The sequence below is a fragment of the Cyprinodon variegatus genome, unplaced genomic scaffold (assembly GCF_000732505.1).
Source record: "Cyprinodon variegatus isolate N-32 unplaced genomic scaffold, C_variegatus-1.0 Scaffold1421, whole genome shotgun sequence".
In the NCBI taxonomy this organism is placed as follows: domain Eukaryota; kingdom Metazoa; phylum Chordata; class Actinopteri; order Cyprinodontiformes; family Cyprinodontidae; genus Cyprinodon; species Cyprinodon variegatus.
In genome coordinates, this window is record NW_015151874.1 from 56,289 (window position 1) to 65,353 (window position 9,065).

The 9,065-nt window shown below is 38.7% G+C and overlaps 1 long non-coding RNA gene across 1 annotated transcript; it reads right to left on the minus strand.

The window, feature by feature from the left end:
- Positions 1–2,493: 2,493 nt before the first annotated feature.
- LOC107103319 lies at positions 2,494–6,752 on the minus strand. The gene is made up of 5 exons (XR_001482175.1): positions 6,631–6,752; positions 5,791–6,050; positions 3,007–3,160; positions 2,740–2,856; positions 2,494–2,571 (listed from the first exon to the last, which is right to left on the minus strand). It is a non-coding gene; the product is annotated as an uncharacterized LOC107103319 (long non-coding RNA).
- Positions 6,753–9,065: the final 2,313 nt, after the last annotated feature.

The window sequence follows — 9,065 nt, forward strand, 5'->3', positions numbered from 1 at the left end:
TTTTCTAAATAGTTTTCTTTAACCCAGTCACCTCACCCTCCATGGAGGAGGCAGTCAGAGAAGTCCTGGATCACAGGTTCACTACCACAGCAAAGATCACCCAGGAAGCTTAAAAAAAAAAAAAAGCTCCAATGGGCCACAAGTAGACATAAGTCACCAAAGATGCTGAAACTTTGTGTTTTAAGGATAAAAATCTAGATCTTTTAGACTACCCTGTGTTGTCATGTAGGTTCTTTGTAGGTTAAACTTGAATTTTACAGGATTTATTTAGTGTCAGGAGTTATTTCAAACTGCGTCAGCCTGGACTGTATGCTTATCTTGTTTCGCTTCTTATCTGTCTGATCAAGTGTAACAGAAACACAAAAAGCGACATAACTCCTCTATAGTCAGTGTAGTTGATCTTCTGTAGGTGTTCTGAAGTAGGCCAAAGCGTGCACTAAAATGCCCAGTATTTCAGGCAGCTTGAATCGCTTCCTGTTGTTGTTCTATTTAACCCTGCGGTCATCCACTTCTCTGTTTTTGATTAGATTATGTAAGTCGCAAAACCTGCACTTTAGAATTATATCATGATTCTCCTTGTGTTCTGGTTTTAATGGTGTTACTGGATTCATAGGGACAATGAGGTAAATGGACGACTGAACGGAAGAAAAATTCCTTTGACTCTTTTTTTTTTTTATGTTGTGTTTTGCTAATATAGCTCTGGGATTCGATGTCTCAGAACTCTGAGTTTTCGGTTTCAAAATGGCTACTATGAACTAGTTAAAACAACTCCAAGTAGAACTATTGAGAGTTTAGCACGTGTGCAACAAGCCTTTATCATTGAAACTCTGATTCAACGAGTCATCATGACAACAGGCAACAGAAGGCGTGTATTTAACTTCCCTGGAACCAGAGATTTCAATGCAGAAATACTATAGAAAAGGGAGAATGTTCTTAAAGGACAGAGAAACAGTGATAAAGCTGCAAAGGAGAGGAGGACGGTGAAGAAGGTTGTTTCTCGAGTTAATGCGTAAGTTTATATGAGTGGCTATGGCAGGCCGTCTTACATTTATTAAAAGCACTCTCCTCTCTTTGTAGATCACTAAAATAAGATTCTTTCTGATTAAAATCACACTCCTAGACTGAAATGTAAGATATATTGTTTAAATTACATTTTTATAGCAGAAACTGAATTTTAGAAAGTAAAAACAAATTATACTAGTAAGAATTAAGTTACTAACTAATATATCTAGAAATGTTTACACATTTTAAGTGGCCGTTTTGAGATTCATCAGCTTGACTGAATATGTATTTATAACTGAAATACATTTCTTTATAGTCATAATAATACAATACTGTTCACGAGTAATAGGAATATGGAGATCTGAAATTAATTTCTAGACACCCAGAATGTTTATTCTAGATATTGAGCATGTCAGTTAGTTTTAAATGGTCATTTAAACAAAGAAATAACAGGGGTTTTTTTTCAAATATCAGGAATACATATTCATTAAAACTAAAACATATCAAAATGGCTTGCCATAGCCTGTTGTTACTGCAATAATATTACGGGTTTATTTTTCTGACAGCAGGTGAAGATGAATATGAATTAAAGCATTGCTCTAATTTATGGAACCTTTTCATCATCTTATGGGGTTCTTCAATTTGATTCTCTCTTCTTTTACACGGAAAATACTAAGTAGTTGTTTGCAGCCGCACTTCAGATGTTATCATCCCAATAAATGGTCGTTATTACTGGATATCAGTCCCATGGAATGGCTTCAGATTGTACCTGTACATTCGGAATGAATCCTACCCCTACTGTAAAGTAATTACTTCCCCCCTTGTGGAATTAATTAATCTTTTTATGTTTAATCTGAAAATAATTTCATTTGTTCTTCATCTGCATGTCACTCATATTAAACAAACCAAAGACATATAAATCTCATATACTGTTACTGAGTTGTAGAATCTTCTCCCTATAAATATTTAATTCTCTGTGAAAAAATGCTGATCATTCTTTAATAATGCCCTCGTCAAACAGACATGCAAGGTTTGATTTTAAAACCTAAAGTATCTAACTGACCTAGTGAATGATTTTTTCTTTTTTTTATGCACAAAACTACAACAAAAATCGACTAAATACAAATTAAATGGCGTGATTGGCTGCTGCTGACCAGGGAAACTCTGGGGAGAATGTTGCTACGGCGATTGAAACAGGCTGATTAAACCTGCTTCATCAAATGGAAAACCCTGAGTTTCCCATATTTCAGATTTTAAATAAACTTTGAGTTTTTAGTGAACCTGCTTCGTGAAACGGACCCCTGGTAAAACATCCTGAAGGAAACCGTTCGACACTCCGTTTGTGATCTGAAGCTTTTTGAATCTCAAACAAGGCAGTCGCCACTCTTCCACCAAACTGGGTCCAGTGCTTAACTGGTGCTAGACCTTACATTATTGGTTCTTAATCCTCACAGTTTCTTTGGTTTCCATGAATATAAAATTTAAACTTACCTTTGCTCGACATGGTTTTCTGAAGTTCACCCACGAGGAACTTCATGTGTACATGTGTGATACAATCGGCTTCCTTATCTGTTGTAACAGATAAAAACCATACATTTCATGGGTTTTCTTAACTTTTAGCAAAAGTTTTTTTTTTTTCGGTTATGGTTAAAATGACTTAATTAATTGAAATAATGGATTATTGGGTCTGAAGCCAGCAGCAGAGTTTAAACATGTGGCTACATTTTTATATCTCACCATTTGACTCGTTACCCAGACGTTGCCTCACCAGTAGAACCAGTAAAAGCACAACACACAGAGATACGGTCGGTAAACAGAGGATGATGGACCCAGGGACAGAGGTTATGGACTCCCCTGAAATAATAATTGGTTTAGTTCTAAAGCAAAGAGCTAACTTTCAGCAGAAGAAGAGTTTGAGCTTTTTGGTTTAAATTGTTGGTTTTCTCAACCAGGAAACCAAAAACTGAAGCTTAGAACTTTAAAGCAGACTGGTTTTGTACTTACAGAGCAGAGGCTGCAGCATGGTTCCTCTCAGGGTCTGGGATGTTTCTCACTGCTGTTCTAGAAGGCACTGAAAGCCTGCCTTCCTGCTCTGGGTGTCAACGTCTTCTCTCTCTCTTAGATGGTGCTGAGACGACCCATCACACATCCTCTCTATCTGTACACATGAAAAGGATTATCACAATCCACTTTTTTACCTTCTCATCAAAGTAAATGAACCAAGCTAACATTTAGAGCCTGGTAGCAGGTAAAATAGTGGCTGGCCTGTTCTGTAATGAGTTTGAATTCTGGTTTCTATCTGCTTTCAGATGGCTCTAGCTCTGCAGACTTTATTAGCTGTTGGAGGTACTGACCAACACAGAAGCCATTGAGTGACATTGTTCAAAGCGTTCATGCACAAACTAATAGAAGATTAAAAGAGCATTTATAGCTGCATTAAGATCATCTAAGGCCCAGAACCGGAATTAAATCCTGTCTGACTCATCTGAGGGCCTTCAAAGGAAAGTCTGCGTGAAATCTGCAAAGTCATCAACCATAAGATCTAGACCAGATAGGGCAGAAAGAAGATAATCTGCTCACCAAAGTTTCCATTCCTGTGTTTTGCATCATCAGTTTCCTCTGTAACATCAGTTTAGGAGAATTATGGTGGACAGATAAATTCTATTATCATAATTTATTATTATTCATTTTATTAATGTTGTTCCTTAACTCTACGAATTCCTATAAGTCAAACAAACTTTGTGGACATTCAGTTGTTTGGTCACCAGTTACCACTGAGCTCTTTAAATGTCTTCTTATGGTCCATAAATGGAAAATCATATATAAACAGGATGAAAGGAACTGCTTGGGATCGAAGGACCAGGCTGAACATGTAGACCCTCTGCTGTTTATGGGAGAAACTTGGAGAGATTCTGAGAAACTATTTGCAAGATAGAAAACTACCACCAGAGGGCAGCAGTGAGAGCATCATAGTCTGCTGGGTTGGCAGAGCTCTCTCTGTGAAAAAATGAGGTCACAGGTTTGATGCTCTTATTGCAAAAATGTTACATTATTGACTTTAATCTGTTTTAATCTACCTGCACCAAGATATCTCCTACTCTAACAATGTCCTGTTCTGTGACAAACATGACTTTTTCTTTATGCAACACATCCAGAAACAAACATATGGAAATAAACATATTTTATATCAAACCAGAGCAGGGGATGTGCTTATTTGTTTTAATGATGCTGATTCATATTTTTTATTTTTTTGCTTATAATTGTCACGGCCGTCGCCGTCATATTTGTGTTTCCCTTTTTTCTTTATTTTTCCTCTTTCTAACTTCTACTAATTAGGCTGCATGTTCCTGTGTAGGGACCCGCCTACTTCCTGGTTTCTGGGGATCTGACCTCAGTCCCACCCATTGGTTCCCTCGGTTCCACCTCAACCAATGGCTCGTCACCTCCTGCAGTCACCTCCTGCTCATAAGGAGAGCTCACCAGTTGATTGAGGCAGCTTGTCACAGCCAGTTGACTTTGGTGCCTCGTGTGAACCAGACTTCGTGTGCATTTAGCAGCTGCATCTGTGTTTAGTGGAGTGGCTCATTTGGGTTTATTGTTACCCATTTGGGTTTGTGTTTAGCAGCCTGTGCCAGTATCTATTGTTGTCTTTGGCTAATGTGTATTTACTAGCTTAGGGCTAGAAAGATGGTGGAATGAGGGCCAGAGTTCTCACTGATTGCCACACTGAGCTTTCCTGTTAGTTTCATTAGGTGTAGTGGGTGCTGTGCTCTCTGTGTTTTTCAGAAAGAATCTCCTCTGTTTAACGGTATAGTTAGACATGATCCTCCTTTTGAGAAACTCTTTTATTTAACTTTGTTATTTTCACAGCACCCTCATCCACTCTCCTTTTGTTTGCTTATCGCTTTCACCTCTTGTTACCAAATAAATTATTATTTTATCAGAACCGGTTTCTGCCTATATATTTATGCCCCCACTCCCCTAGACCAACAGAGAGTTGTAACAATAATAATCACATTATAAAAATTGTTTTTTATTTACATTACGTCTTTCATAATACTCAGAGTGCATTTAGAAATGAAAGCTAAACTAGAGTAAAACCTGACACAGAAGCATCAACACATTGCATGAATCAGTGGATTCACAAAGATTCTAAGAAGTCTAGAGTCTACCTGATCAAACTCACACTCCTTGACTCAACTGTAATATATATTTTCTAAATTACATTTTTATAGCAGAAACTGACATTTGGAAAGTCTTTCTTTATGGTGCTGAGGTGAATGAAGGGATCAGTGAGGTGGATAGAGGTTGGTGACGACCCAAAAAAGAAAAAGAAGAAGAGGATGAGGATGAGAAGATGATGCACATATATTTATACAGCTGTTGGATTTGGCTGCAAAATCAGAGGGGAGCATATTTCAAAATAAAAGTACCAATATTTAATTTAGTAAATTATTGTAAGGTTACTTTGAGTAGTTTGTTCTCTCTGGACTTTTAGTTTCAACACTGCAACTGCCATTAAAACGCCAAATCTTTGTCTTGTTTAAATCTTTCTAAACAAAACGTTAATGTTTGCCCATTTCCTTCAACTATGCCCAAAAATGTGTGAATCACCACGGCAACAACTGACTCAGCAGGATGTGTTACTTTGGACCAGAGATGAGCTGCCTTGCTTCAACCATTTCAAATAGCAAATAAATACCAACATTAGAGATAAATCAGCTTTATTCAGCATTTCATCCATTTCCACAAAGCTTCATCAACACTAACTCCACAGTCTGATCTTACCAGTGACAGTGAGCTGGATGCTGCTGCTGGCTGCTCCCTCTCTGGACGAACAACACCAGTAAACCCCACTGTCATGTGAACAGGAAGCTGATGAACCAGCTGGTTTCCCCCATCCATTCCCACTCTGAGTCCTGGTTTCTCTGGTTGTGTTCCTTCATACAGTCCATCCAGCAGAGCTGCTATTCTCCTCATAGCTCAGAGACACAGTCATATTGAAAGAACTGAGATCTGCTGGGACTCACAGTCAGAGCAGCTGGTTTCTTAAGGGGAAAACAGAAGCCAAATTGTAAAACAGGCGAAAAAGTTCTGTTTTCTTTTAAATTGGTTGGAAGTTTACCAACCTGCATCATGTGTACAACACAATAATGTGGTCAGAACTGAAGAGAAATCCAATAAAAATGTGTTTATTTTATTACTCACATGGAACTTCCCTCTATAACCACAGAAAGAAAAGGCTAAGATAACCTCTGATAGAGACGTCAGATTTTAAAACTGTTCTTTCTACAATTGAACTCTTTAGATTATAGATATCTTTTTAATAAAGTTCAAAAAGTTTAAACAATTGAATAAAGAAGACTTAATAATTATCTGTTCATTTTTCATGATGATCTGATCCGAAACCTGCCTACTTGTACTCGATCGGTTTCCTTCAGACAGCAGATCAATGCTGTCTAGCGTCTGTCATTTCTGTGCAGAGAGCCTCCTCCTTGAACGGATTCTGCTGCCTGCTTCCTGCCTCCTCACTGGGTTTGTTCTGCCATCTTTTTTCAACAGCATTTCTCACGACGATAGTTATAAAAGTTGCTTTTGTTGAAGCAGGCAGCATGGAGCGGTACTCACAGAGCAGATGAGATGAAGAAGAATGTTTCCATCCCTTCAGTCGGACTAGTCGACGTGTTTTTGTGGCGGAACAGCAACTCAAGTCTGTTCCTGTCACTGTGTCATTGTGGTTTTCTTCACCTCACTGTTGTCCTTCACCCACGACGCCTCCACCCTCTGAAAAAGAGCTTCTGTTTGACAGCCAGCATCAGATAGATTTTACTTGGTATTAAACAGATGATTTGAGTAGACCCCATCATGACGTCCTGCTTTGGTTATTAAAATAGTTTAGTATTCAGCTAAACTCTTTATGAAGAGCACTCTGTGTTGTTTCACACATCGGCTGACGCCTTCAGCATGACTCTTTTAAATGAAACTAAAATGGAACATGTTGCATGACTGCTGTAGAGAGCAGTTCATTGATGATACAGGTCAAACACAACGAGGGGGTGAGGTTATTTACAGGGCAGTAATGTGAAGCAGCAAGTATTAAGAATTTTGTTTCAGTTATTTAAAAAACAAAAAGCACCCTCTCTTCCCTCATCAGCTGCTCTCAAACTTCTAGCTAAAATGTTCTACTATCCCCTACTGTATCTCTCCATTATGGATCTCAGTTATCTCCAAACAGGTTGTTAAATAATCCTATGGATGGATGGATAGAGTACAGTATTAAACTATATAACTTTTCTTTAACCCCATAGAGGGTTTAAAATGAATTAACAATTTAAATGTTTTTAGCTACTGTAGCATCCAGCAGTGAGTCCTTTCAGTTATATTAAGACAGCTGAAGGTTTTTTTGTTATGTTTCTTTTAAGGGATCTGACCCACATGCAGGAATCCACTCAGAGAACCAGAGAAAAGGTTTAACAGGTTTATCCAGAGTTATTCAGAACGCTGGTGAACCGGAACTGGAAGTGAGAAGGGAAGTTCAGAGTTTAGTTCAGGTTCCGTAGGAAACTTGGGCGACTTGCAAAAACAAAGACTGAAACCGGACTCACGTTTCCAGAAAAGGGTGTGCTTCCCAAAGGGTGGACAGGTGTTACTTAGGCTTGATTGGTTTCCTGAGGAGCAATGGAGCTGACTGCCACTTAGATTTCCAGAAGAACTTCAATGGCAAGTGTGGAGATTTATCCCCTGCTCAGTGTGAAGCTCAAACGATCCTTCCAGGGCGAGAAGGCCAAAACATCCAGTTTTCAGGGTGACTTCCTGACTCAGAGAAACAAAAACTCAGTTAGACTCAGCTAAACTCAGCTTGGCTAGAGTACCCAAAACTGGCAAACACTCTGGCGTCGACGTAGTGGCAGTCAGCAGCTTAAGAGTCCTCAGATAATGAGTCAACCATCTGCAGGTGTGTGGAAGGCCCAATGAAAATTCGGCGCCACCTAGCGGTGGAGGGAAAAAAACACAAACAACACAACCCACACAAACTGGATTTCTAGCATTTTTTTTTGTTTTGTTTTTTTTAGACTTGACAATAACCACTGAAGAAGTGCTTTATAGTATTAGAGCCATTACATCCTTTATGTTTTCTCCGAGAACCCTTTTTTTTATAATTCCACCAAGAATTCAATGGTCTGTTGTGATCCAGATTGGACGGTCTCCTAATCTTTACCTCCTTCCATCAGTCTATATCAGGTTATGTTTAGAACTTCGGCTTGGCTGCTGCAAAGCATTAATATAACTTCCTGTCAGAGGAAATGTGTTGCTCAGATAAACGTTATCTAAAGCCTAAATCTGTCCGTGGAAGGAGGAGCCTGGTAAAGAGGCAGAGCTTGCTCCACATATGGGGAGGTTACAGGCCTCCATCCGCTCATCTGGGGTATAATGAGGAACACTGAGGAACATTTCTCACTTTATGCCATAAGAGTGAAAATAAAGAGTAACTCTGAAGGTCTCGTGTAGTGGTGGTGGCCACCCCCCCTCCACCCAGCTTGTAGAGGAAAACAACTACAGCTTCCTGGTTTCTCCTTTCATTCATGTTTTATTAGGTGTTTTTTTCTCAGATGATGTTACCCTATAGCATCAACACGTCAGCATTTGTTTTAAGCAAATATATTTTAAAACAGCTTCCTCACAACCAATAAACTGACTCCCTCCACTACACACACACACAAAAATGATCTTTTAATAAATCTACTGCCCCATGCTTACTGTATAACACTGTAATCGGCATCAATAAGATGTTATTTTTTTTATTTAGGAGCAATAAATTTATTGATAAAGCAATATTGAGGTTCTGGCCTTATGAGCATCGTCTCCCCAATGTGACCTCTTCAGAAGCAACAAAAAAAATAGATCCATCATGAGGTACACATCATGCAGTTGAGTCTATTTTTTAGTTTTTAGTCCTGTTTCGCTCCCAGAGATAGCAATATGCTCAGCTTTTAGTTTGACTAACTGGATGTGCTCCGTTTAATCCTTTAAAAATGAAAAGTATCTCAGAGCTCGTCTGATTA